Source organism: Amyelois transitella, chromosome 28 (genome assembly GCF_032362555.1).
Source record: "Amyelois transitella isolate CPQ chromosome 28, ilAmyTran1.1, whole genome shotgun sequence".
In the NCBI taxonomy this organism is placed as follows: domain Eukaryota; kingdom Metazoa; phylum Arthropoda; class Insecta; order Lepidoptera; family Pyralidae; genus Amyelois; species Amyelois transitella.
Genome location: NC_083531.1, coordinates 2,935,601 through 2,948,655, shown reverse-complemented (window position 1 = coordinate 2,948,655; position 13,055 = coordinate 2,935,601). Strand labels below are relative to the sequence as shown.

General features: G+C 35.7%; 1 long non-coding RNA gene across 1 annotated transcript; it reads left to right on the top strand.

The window, feature by feature from the left end:
• Positions 1-107: 107 nt before the first annotated feature.
• LOC106141805 (uncharacterized) lies at positions 108-952 on the top strand. Its single transcript, XR_009657459.1, has 3 exons — positions 108-233; positions 318-473; positions 738-952. It is a non-coding gene; the product is annotated as an uncharacterized LOC106141805 (long non-coding RNA).
• The last annotated feature ends 12,103 nt before the right edge of the window (positions 953-13,055 follow it).

The window sequence follows — 13,055 nt, the reverse complement described above, 5'->3', positions numbered from 1 at the left end:
TAGTCATCTAAATTTGTCAAGTCAAAGAGTCGTTTGTCCATGGAGGCTGAACGGCCGCTACATACATAATTATTATTTTTTCTAGAAAAATATCACGAAATGAACGCCTTTATCAAGAGTTACGAGGAAGAAAGATATTGGAAAGTTTAAATATAAACACTAGCTCTGTGACAAGACTAAGACATTCAAATGCACAGGATTACGAAGAGATATTTGGGAGTAAACACTGTTTCGTAAGTACACAAAACTTATTTAAAATTTTAATATTTTGTTAAAATTTAAATTGTACTCATTCTATGTGACGGCTATTTCTTTAGAAGGCGCATGTGGAGAACATCAAAACTCATTTACCAGAAATCAACAACAAAATAGCTCCTGAGAGCAATGATAATCATGAAATTTTTTGCCCCGAAAATCAAGACGATCAGCTTCAGGTTCCCAGGAGCATTGAATCTTTTGTATGTAACCAACCTGTAAGTATATTTTAAGTCTTATAAGATAATTTTTCGATCTACGGCTTAACTTAGTGAGAAAATACTATTTACCAACCAATTCTTTGACAGACTGTTAAAAACAAATCTTCGTATAAATGTGAATGCCACTTGAAACGGACATCATCAATTAGGTACTGAAAGTAATGTTTCATAAGTAGGTACGTCATTTGTAGCGGACATCGCCCAAAGTTGCCAAAAGTTTTATTTGTCACTTCTAACGGACATTGCCTGTTCTGATTTCAGCAATATGACGAAAGAAGCTTGGAGATCTAGGAAAATTATCGCTCTGGTGCCTCCTTCAGATTCTGAAGATTCAGAGTTAGAGTCTGAGGACGATGAAGAAGGAAGACTATGTGCACGTGATTACTTCAGGAACGACTCCAATGGTTCTTTGCTTGTAAGAAGTGGTGCTTGGCCTGCAGTGTATGACTTATTGGAAGATTTGAGTGACCTCGAAAACCCAGACCAAGAACTTTCGCAAGTAGGTATAAATACAGATGAAGAATCATGATTGTCAGTATCGTCTTCACAATTAATTAGACCTACAAATCTACCTCCATGTGTATTGTACCTGAGACACCATCAACAAGTTCTATAGGTTCGCCATTGACACTACGAATAGCAACTCGTAGTACTACCATGTCACTAATTCTGAGCCTTCTCCAATGTCACCTCCACCCACAAAATCTGTTCCAAGAAAACGTAAAATGAAGTGTCTAGAATTTTTATTAAAAAAAAAATATACAGGAACCGTAGAAGCAGATTCAAACAACAACAGAACAAGCTTTGCGTTTTGAATTATCTTTTGGACTTCGTTGTAGATATGACAATCTTGTATTCGGTACAACGAGGTTAATCCATATGCGTAACAAGGAAAGAAATTGAAGTTGCGTTAGGTATTGAGATGAGTATGGGAATTGTAAAAATGCCAGCAATTGAAGACTACTGGAGCAATGATCTCATGTTTAAACCGATTGCATCTGCTATGGGGATAAAACGTTATAGATCTATCAAGCGCTTTTAACATTTTTGTAATAATACAAATATAGACATAAACGACAACTATCATAAAGTTTCTGCTGTAATGGAGCATGTACGTCAGCAATGTCTCAAATTAGAAGAAAAGCGATCATTCGCTATTGATGAAATGATAATACCCTATAAGAGCAAAAAAGCGGGTAACAGAAGACAGTATAATCCCAAGAAACCTCATAAATGGGGCTTTAAATTTCAAGTTCGAGCCGGCAGTTCTGGGATGGTTTAAGACTTTTTTGCTTATGATGGGGCAAATGTTAGAATAATGTTAAATTTTCAGACTGGGAAGATTATCTTGGCGTTGGTGGTAAGACTGTTGTAAGATTGTGCAACACTATTTTTCTCTGTGTACAGTTTACTTTGATAACTGGTTCACTTTTTTAGAATTGCTTTATTACTTGCATCACGAACGGGGTACATTATCTTTAGGTACCATAATGTGTAACTAATATACTCTTAACTAGTTGTATCTATCTGTGTGTATACCTATGTATTCGTCAAACTTATATAAACATGATTATCCTAAAATATAGTCGGTATTATTCCAGCAGCCTGAAGTATCATTTCTTGTATCATCTCTTCAATACCTCCGTCCTTACATGACGACCCTGCCTACGGGCGTGGGCACGCAGACGTGATCGTGTTACCAGCGCCTCCGTGCCGTACATGGGCATGTGCTTCAAACAATTGGACTTTGGCGAGCAAGTTTTGAAAATGTTTGAATTGATCACTTTGATTGCTCCGCCAGTGCGATACAGCGTGTTTATTTTATTGTGAAGAAGTGCTATAGTTTTGAGATAAAAATGGGTGGTTCCCAAACTAAGGAGGAAAACATAGTGGTGCAAAATGCAGCCGGCGGTACCAACAATTCGCAAGTAGATACAGTAAAATTTCATATTTCTACCATAACCATAGTGCTAACCATAGTAGTGTTAGTACTGGGGATCGGAATTCTCTATTTTATGCTACGTATGTATCGTCGTTGCCATGTACGTTGTATAAACCAGGAGCTTTATAGAAGTGCAATTTTTCGAAGGTCGAGGTCTAATTACTCGTAGAAACAGTTTTGTACCCATGACAAAGGGCACATCGGACAATCCAAGGTCGAGATAGTATGAAGACAAAGAGAGCCGATTCCAGTAAGCCACCTACTTTACTTACCAGTTTACGATCAGTACATGTGTAAAAATAAGTGCAAATTGAGTGAAATTCGATTTGTGGTGTATGACACGTTAATATATGTGTGTAGGGACACATCTATGTAATACCTAATATCAAATTTCATTTTGGAGCGCTCGCCTGGTTGCGGTCGTGCATGGATAGGTAGTTGAAAACCAGTCGCGTAGTGAATTTAATATGTGATTTCATTTGGCGCGTCATTCAAATTTGTAAGGCGGTCTAGACGATCAATTTAATTGCGTAATTAAATTGACCGATTAGGGCTAATATTGAAGACTGCGCAATGATTGAACAAAAGTTTGCAAGAGTTTAATTTTTATTGTACAATTTTTTTTATTGCGTAGTGTAGGGTAGGTATTGCATCATTTTTATTCTGTGCCATTTTGAAGAGGAGAACAGGTGCACGCGCGCTCTGACAAAATGGCGGAAAAAAGTGTATCCAAAAGTTAAGGAAAGAGAGTTTATCGTCGAATGCATTCAATTGTTTAGAGATCTGCCGTCTCTGTGGAATGTCAAGAGCACAGAATATCATGAACGTGATAAAAAAAAATTACAATAATAAAGAAACATTGTAGTCTAAATTCAAAAAGATGTTCCACAAGTCAACAAAGATGATGTGAAGAAAAAATTTAATTCATTGAGAAACAACTATAGGAAGGAGCTCAAAAAACACCTCCAGTCGAGGAAATCCGGATGTAGTCCAGACGACAATACTACTACTTTGATCTGACCAGTTACGGCACTGGAGTAGCTGGTAATAATGTCTTAACAAGCATTACCAAACTAATCAATCTAATGCTGCTGGGAGATGTCTGTCAGGACGTGTCAGCGGTGATCTATGGGGCGAATCTTATTGCCCTGACTAAAAAGGACGGTGGTATACGCCCCATTGCTGTAGGGTCTACGTTTAGAAGGTAAGCTGCTAAAGTTAAGGTAAGTTGCGTTCGGCTCACTCGCCATAAATTACAAAATCTTTTTGCGCCCGTACAGGTTGGTTTCGGCACACGTGGAGGGTCACGTGGAGGGTGTGAAGCTGCAGTGCATGCCGTGCGCACCTTTATTCATTCCAATATGTTCTTTTAAAACGCCTTTAATTCGGTCAATAGGGATACCTTGCTGAATGAAATTAAATTGGACTTGTACAACTTTTTATTGCAATGCTATCATACTCTTTTAAAATTAGTACACAAATATAATGAGATTGATTCGGCCATGGGTTGTCAGTAGGGTGATCCCCTCGGTCCAGCTATTTTCAGTTTGGGAATTAACTCAATAATTCACGGTTTAAATTCAAAATTAAACGTATGGTACCTTCATGACGGAACCCTAGGTGGAGACTTTTAAAGAATCCCTAACATGACCTGTTAAATATTCTTTTTAAATTACTTTAAAAGAATATTTAACAGGTAAGATAATTTATAATTAAATTCCCTAGTACCTACATCTATCTATATGGACGAAAATTATGGAGAAAATACTCTCACATTATAAACCATAAAAACTGGCTTTTTGTTTTAGTGTAAGAAACAAACATCAAGTAAAAATGCCCCGGGGAGTGCATACATCCAAAAGAAAAAGGAGATTTCAGCAAAAGAAAGCCAAACAGGCTAGATTGGATGTAGCTCAGAGTATGTCTGGATCGATTTTTAAATATGTTACAAATACTGATGACAGACCAAGTTCATCAAAAGAAACTGATTTTCGTCTTCATGCAAATGCAATAGATGATTTAGATAATATCAGCTCATCCTCAGGAAGCAACATTGACAGTACAGAATTAATTAAAAATAACGAAGAAGATGCTGAAAATAATAGTAGCAGTACTATTATTGCTACCAATGAACCATTTTTTCAATTGAATGATGTATCAGAGAGAAAAGGAAGTGAATATTTCCAAAACAATGAAGGACCATTTGCCACTGTTTCTAGACACGGAACCAAAATAAAAGGTGACGCTCGTCATCTCTCAAAAGATTGGTTTTATAAAATTATGGCTAATGGCGAAAAAATGTTACGGTCATGGATGGTTTATTCCATCACTTCTAATAACCTGTACTGTTTCTGCTGTCGTTTATATGCTATGACCAATAATACCAATGCGGGAACATTTACGACTGGATTTCAAAAGTGGTGGAAATTAAATCCGAAAGTAGCTGAACACGAATGTTCAAATGAACATCTACAAAATCTTGAGAAATGGAAAACTTTAGAACTGTGACTAAAATGTAATAAAACAATAGATGATGCAGTTTTGCAATTGATGGATACAGAAAAACAGAAGTGGAAGCATCTTTTGACTAGATTACTGGATATACAGTAATACCCCGACTTACGCTACCTCGACTTACGCGAATTCGGAGTTACGCGATTTAATTTTCTCGTCTATTCGTTTTCTGTTTGAACGTCGCGTAGTCAAGGTCAAGCGTCGGCGTTTGTTTCTGACTCCCCCCGCCTGCATTATTATTCGTTCAGTTTACAACAGGCACAGACGTGTAGTGCGGAATCGGCGCGTAGGTACATAAGTTACGATTTTGTGTTTTTTTGTGCGTTGTGCGACGACCTGAGATATTTACTAAGTACTATGGCATCCAAACGAAGTAGAACCGACTCTTTTGCTTTAAACAAGAAGAGAAAAACATTATCTTTGGAGTGTAAACTTAACATTATTAAAGACTACGATGCAAAAATAAAAATTTGTGATTTAGCGAAGAAGTATGATCTACCGGAATCGACAGTCAGATCAATTACGAAAAGTAAAGAAAAAATTCTCGAAGCTGTGAAAAACGCTCAGTCTTTGAATTCAAGCATCATTCGTAAACGGCATGGAATTATCGCTGAAATGGAAACATTGTTAAAATTATGGTGTGATAATCAAGTAAGTGTGAAAAATTGTCCTATTGATCAGAACACGGTGTGCTTTCAAGCTAAACAAATTTTTGAGAAATTAAAAGAAGAAGCTGGGGAGATGGCTAAAGATGAAACGTTTAAAGCCAGTAACGGTTGGTTCAGCCGGTTCAAAAGTCGCTGTAACTGGCATAGCATTGCAGAAAGTGGAGAGGCGGCAAGTGCAGATAAAGAGGCTGCATCTCTCTATCCAGAGAAACTCAAAGCTATGATAAATGAAGGTGGCTATACCAGCCAAACCATATTCAACGTAGATGAAACTGGCCTGTTTTGGAAGAAGATGCCTAAAAGAACTTTTATTGCGCGTGAAGAGAAAACTTTTCCAGGTTTTTAAGGCCGCCAAAGATCGATTGACAGTGATGCTTGGCGCGAACGCAGCTGGTGACTTTAAATTAAAACCTCTCTTAGTTTATCGCTCAGAAAATCCAAGAGCATTGAAAAGCAAATCTAAAGCTGGTTTGCCCGTGATTTGGAAGTCGAATCGTAAAGCTTGGGTGACGGCCTCCCTTTTTGAAGACTGGTTTGGTCATCACTTCGTACCTGAAGTCGAACGTTATTGCCAGTCTAAACAAATTCCGTTTAAAGTGATGCTATTAATCGACAACGCGCCAGGTCATCCTCCTGCTACTTTAACTAGTTTCGACCCACGTGTGAAAGTTGAATTTTTGCCACCAAATACAACCAGCTTGCTTAAGCCGATGGACCAGGGAGTTATCAAAACATTCAAAGCTTATTACACGAGACGATCGTTTGCACATCTGCATGAAGCTATGAGACAAAACAACGAGCTCTCTGTTAAAGAATTTTGGAAACAATTTAACGTTTTAGAAGCAGTGAGAATCATTGGAGAATCTTGAGATGAAATTTCACAAAAAACTTTAAATGGCGTCTGGAAAAAACTCTGTCCATTTTTTTTCTCCACTGAGACTCAGGCGGAATCAGTGCCAGGGCCTGATGAAATTTGCAATGTGATCAAAGACGTTGTCGAACTTGGTAGAAAAATAAATTTAGAAGTGGATAGTGATGATGTTCAAGAGCTGTTGGATTCACACAATGAGGAGCTTACAATTGATGAGCTCATGACAATGCGTGAACAAGAGGAAGAAATTGATAAACATGATTCTTTGGATCCAGTTCAATTAGAAGATCAAATGACAGTTGGAAACTTGACAGAAGCCCTCAGTTCGATTGAAAAAGGGTTAACAATTTTGGAAAACATAGACTCCAATGAAGAGCGCATTTTTGTTACAAAACATGAAATAAAAAAATTACTAGGATGCTACGAGGAGATATTACGGGAGAAGAAAAAATCATTGACTCGTCAGACGACTTTGTTACAATTTATGAAACCTTCTACATAAAAATAACTTCGGATTGTGTTTATACACTCTATTAATATAGTTTGTCATATTATCTAAAATTAGATACTAATTATTTCCTAAATTATTGTTTTATTTAGTCTCCAGTCCCAATTAAATATACTTTGTATGTCTTTATATGCAAAATTGTACCCCGACTTACGCGAATTCGACTTACGCGGATAGCGCTCAGTCCCACCTATCGCGTAAGTCCGAGGTATTACTGTACCTTTATTTCTGGCTAAACAAAACCTGGCTTTTTGTGGACATGATGAAGGACAAGACTCTAAAAATAAAGGAAACTTTTTGGAATTGGTAAAACTATTGTCAAAGTATGACGTAGTGTTGAAATAACACATGATGAAATTGGAGGAAGATAAAACTTCAAAAGTATCATATTTGTCGCCAGATATACAGAATGAATTCATTAATGTTCTATCAAACCATGTGATAACTAAGCTTGTCGACGAGATTAATAGTCTAAGAGCTAGTTCCTGTAAGTTCACACCAACATCATTACATAAGAGCAAATCAATATTAAAAATAAGAAAAGACAATAATTTGAAAATTAAAGTAAAGAAAGAAAAAGAAAAGAAAGTATTTTCTTCACATTACTCAAGATAGCAATAAATAATAATATAAAATTTAAATTTTCAAAGGCACTCAAAATATGCAGCGTAGTAATTCAAAAGTGGGATTCGTCTTCATATAAAAATCGTTGACACTCGCACGCTCTTAGCATCTTTCCCCTCGCCTGTCAAGGTCTTATGCTGTTCGGAACCGCCTGTCATTGTACACATTTCTTCTAAATGATATACTGAAACACATACTTAAATTTCAACTTTACAGAAGAAAGTTTATTTTTCTTCCCAAACTGTGCAGGTCTCGATGCACCTGGTAAGTACTTTTGCTTACTCTAATCGCCTGGCAATTTTTTTTATAATTATCAATAAATAAAATAGATGATATTAAATTTTGAAGCTTACAGCAGGAAGTTTTTTTATGCTATGTATTGTACATTTTAAGAAATAAACGTGTTGATTACGTGCAGGGCAGATGCCTGCCAGGTCATGATTTTTGGCCTTGGTGTGCTATGAATAATCGCTCTACAAATTTCTAGCCTTACAGGAAGACTGTTACTCGGAGGGTTCACTAGCTCTCCAGCTATAAATCAGCGAAATATTTTGGTATTATGTTTGATAGCACACCCGATATTACACATATTGACCAAATGTCTGAAGTGATACGTTATGTGAAAATAGAAAATAGGAAAGTGGAAGTCAAAGAAGCATTTCTTGGATTTATTCCTTTGCAAGGAAAAAAAGCTGCTGATCTAAGCGATGAAATTCTTAAGAAGCTTAAGACAGACGATTTAGATATTATGATGTGTCGTTCCCAAGGCTATGACAATGCTGCTGTTATGCGCGGTGTGCATGGAGGAGTACAGTCCATTATAAAAACAATAAAGCAATTTTTATTGCTTTTTGTTTTGATCATTGTATTGATCACTCGATTAATTTGTGTGGTCAATATTTATTTGCACAAAATATATCATGGGTTACGTTTTTTGGAACGGTAGAGACGATTTTTTCTTTTTTTTCCGCCTCCACTAGCCGTTGGGAAGTGCTTACGAAACACAGCAAATTATCTGTTAAAACACTCTCAACAACGCGTTGGAGTGCTCATTACCGTGCAGTAAAAGCACTAGCAGAGAATTTTGAAGGACTTGTAGACGCAATTGAGGAGTTGTGTGATGGACGAGAAAATGTAGACACTAGAGGTGCTGCACAAAATCTCTTGCCTGCTGTGTGCAATTACACTTTTTTATGTTATCTTTTCTTCTGGTATGATGTTCTTCGGGAAACTAATGCTGCACAGATTGCATTGCAAAGTAAAGGCTTGACTGTTGATGAAACTGCCATAAAAATAGAGGCACTTCGTTTTTATATCGATGAAAAATGGGATCATATTGTGGAAGAGGCAATAGCCATTGCAACAAAAAACTAAGACTACGATATTCCAACAGAAAAACGATTTCGGCGTAAAAAACGGATGGTTGATGAGATGGCCAGCGATGCTGGACTCACACTGAAAGAGGAACTTCAAAGAGATATGTTGGAATGTTTTGACCGATTCAGAGTTGAACTCTAAACACGATCGAAGTCTCTTCAAGACGTAGCTTTATTGTTCGAGATAGTACAAGCTAATACTTTGCTTTTGGCGAATACTGTAAAACTGAAATTAGCTACATCTAAATTTACTGATTTTTATGATGAGGTCTCAGAAACTGAATTACTTTTGGAGATACCAAGACTGCGTAGACACTTAAAAGCCGCTAACGTTACGGCTACTGATTGGGTGTCTCTAGATTTTTTTAAATTTATTGTAGAATGGGATTTTACAGAATCTCTTCCAAATCTTATGATTGCACTAAAATTGTTTATGACGGTTTGTGTGTCCGTAGCTTCATGTGAGAGGAGTTTCAGTAAATTAAAATTAATAAAAAACTACTTGCGTGCAACAATGACCCAATCGCGGCTTAGCAATCTTGGTATATTTAGCCATCGAACACGAGGCAATACAAAATATAAATTTCGATGACGTTATTGCTGAGTTTGCAGCTGTCAAAGCTAGAAAGAAGAAATTTTAATTGTATAAGTTATACAGTATAACAGTTATTTTTCTGTCTTAGTTATTATTGTGTTTTGTTATTTCTTCAATATTATAAATAATAAATGATTCATGTCCTAAAGCACAAAATAATAAAAAATAAATCATATAAAAATTATTACATTTACAACAATTAAAAAGTGTTATACCTTCAGATTGCCATGAATTCTATGACAACTTGCCATACAGAAATACCTAATTCGTACCTGCCTCTTATTAATTAATAGTTTTTGCAATGTATCACTTCGCGGTTACAACATTGAACATTAATTCAATAAAACATAATATCTTGATACGTGGACATACCCAGAACGAAGGAGACACAGCACATTCAGTAATCGAAAAAGCTATCACTAGAGCCAAAAAATCTGGGCCTATCTATATTCCTGAGCAATACATTTTCATTATACGAGGAGCGAAGAAGGCAGGGAAACCATTTTCAGTGAGAGAAATGAACTACAGCGACTTCTTCGATCTTAAGGCTTTGACAGATAAAATAAACTTTAATATGAGTAAAAATGTTAACGGCGATGCAATTAAAGTTAGCGAGATTATGAGTATTCAGTTTATCAAAAATTGCGCTAATTATCAATATCGAAAAACGTACAAGACCGAAAACTGGGAAGAGGCCAAATCAGTAGCAGAAACAAATAGAAATACCTTGCGTCGAGGCCGAGTTCATGTTCCAAGTATTAACGAAATCACTTTGAAACCAGCGTATGTACATCAAAGATTGCGATCACAGAACGCAAGAAGCACGATCTCTTGAACTTGGTAGAGACAAATATAGTACCAAGATACTATGAAAGTTCTTCAAGGATCTCATTTAATTTAATTTTTATTTTTGTACTACGTTTTCAAAACAAAATATTGAAGTATAATTTTATGTTAATTGTTTTGAAAAATTAGTTAAGGCATTTCTAAATAGTATGATAATAGGCATTATTAAAGTTTACAGGTAGGTAATTAACGTGCTGTGATGTCACAAGTCTGATTAAACTTGTAATTCAGATACTAACTAGACTAAGGAGAAAAAGACTAAAGCTATGTTTGTTGTACTATCTCTAAGTTAAGATGTTTTTGTAAACGTTTAAATTCTCATTCTTTCCTGTTATTGTTATTTCTTTGTTATACTATTTACTGTACTACACTAAGTAGCAGAAATATTAAGAAGTAAAAAAAGTTTCTTATGTTTATTTTACAGAATTTTGTTTTCCTTTTCTATTACCTATAGATTGCCATTTGTGATTAAAAATAAAACTAAGTAAACAATTTGGGTGTTTTTGTTTTAACAAAGTGTGACACAATTACAGTTATTATTATTCCTTAGTGCCACAACGTCACTTATGAGGGTGTCCAATGGTTTAAAATAATTAAATAATATATTTTTTACAATATTATTTGGCGATTATTTATTCAAAAGTAAATTAAAAGTTGACTTTGCAGTATAAGCTATTCATCTTGTAAAAATCTTCAAATATGACAATATTATGAGATGTTAAAGTTTTAAATGCTTCTCCTGAAAAATTGTGTTTTTGCATAAGTGACAGTGTCGCACCGGGGGTGCGATATGTGACTCCAGCTAAACAAATTGTTAGCTCTAACAATATTTCTGTAAACTCTGCACAAGTAGATATTCAGCAGCCTATATATGACACCAGCCCTGCTTTTAAAATAGTTTCAAATAGTCTTGAGAAATTTTTTAACTTTGCCAAAAACATCGGAAAGAAAAGGTAAAAGAAACACAATAAGAATGCCATATGCAATAACATCTGCCAAATATAGAGCAATGTTTAAACCACGGAGTGCAGTGCAGTGTTTATTTACGCGTTTTATGTAATTGTGCATTACCTACATTGTAATTCAGTACAAACAATATTGTTCTTCTGGTTTAACAATATTAGTAGCGATTTGTAAAAGAAATGAGTGAAAGGAAAAGAGATTATCCCAGCGGTGCTGAGAAAAGAAAAAGTAAACGGAAAAGGGAAGAGGTTATAAAAAAAGTGCCCAAAATTTCTTCATTTTTTCAGAGACAAGATACTGTGAGTGATTTAGATTGGAAAGGTAAGTACTACCCAACCCATTTATTCGGGGTCCGTAGTGATTAACAAGGAAATCTTTTAATTTCGGTCTGTCAATCTGTCCGTCACAAAAAGTGGTCTCCCCCCCCCCCCCCTCGTTTTTCAACTACATCTACTGGTCCAAAAATATAAAAAAGATATTGGAGACTCCTTACTAATTAAACTTTTACATGAAATTGGTTTGGCAAAAATCTTAAAACGGATAAGGTTTAAAAATAAATGTCAAATTGTAAAATTAGTTGTTCGAAAAACTTACTAATTTACACAAGTACTATTTTACACGACGCTAATGTGGATCTGCGTGGTTAGATACGCGTGGTTGGTTTATTATTTACCTGTAGCGAAGGGTAAATTTTGTTTCTAGGGTGCCTCGAAACAAAAAAAACCGAAACTAACTTATCTATTGGATCAATTTGTTTTGTTGTTTGTCTATCAGTCTGTATCGTATCGTAAATTGCGTGTTGAGAAGATGTGCAGACTCGCTTTCGGGTTGTTCTCGTTTTGTATGGCCACGACACTACGCGCTGCGTTCAAATAGCACGCAGGTGTAATGTAACGCACGGACGGGCTGCAGGTGATTTTGTATCTACTAATACGAACACAATCCGCGTAAACACTAACTGTAACCCTTAGTAAAGTTATTTATTTATATATAACTCTTTTTAGTTTAGTACCAAAGCATTCGTATTTATTTTTTAACGAATACTCGTTTATTTTTAGATTCTTCTGAAGCACGTTCTGCGTCAAATATCCATTCGGAAATAGAAGAAAGTCAAGCACATACTTCATCGGATGTCCATCCAGAAATTGAAGAACACCAAGTCAACGATTCTGATATATTTGAGGATTGTAATATAATTTCATCAGATAGAGGAAATTTCGGTGACAATTTATCTGAATGCGAACAAAACATAATTTTTAAATTGGGATCCATTTAAACCACAAGGACCATTTCCAAAAGATCCAGAAAGTAACCGACCTTTTTCGGCCTATTATTATTCATATTTCAATCAGGCAGGCATAAAACTTGTAAGACCATGGTTATGTTATTCTAACGTTTTAAACAAACCGTACTGTCACTTCTGTTGGTTATTAGCAGATCGTCAAAACAAATCGTACTCCTCTGCTTGGGTTAACGGTGTTTCGGTTAGAAGCAATTTTACGCAAACTATACTTGACCATGAAAAGTCACAGCAGCATATGAATGCCTCACTCTCTTATAATAATTGGTTGCAAGGAAATACCATCGATAGTCTATTGCAAAGTGAAATCAATAGTAAAATTACATTCTGGAGAGATGTACTGAATCGTATTATTAATGTTATAATTACTTT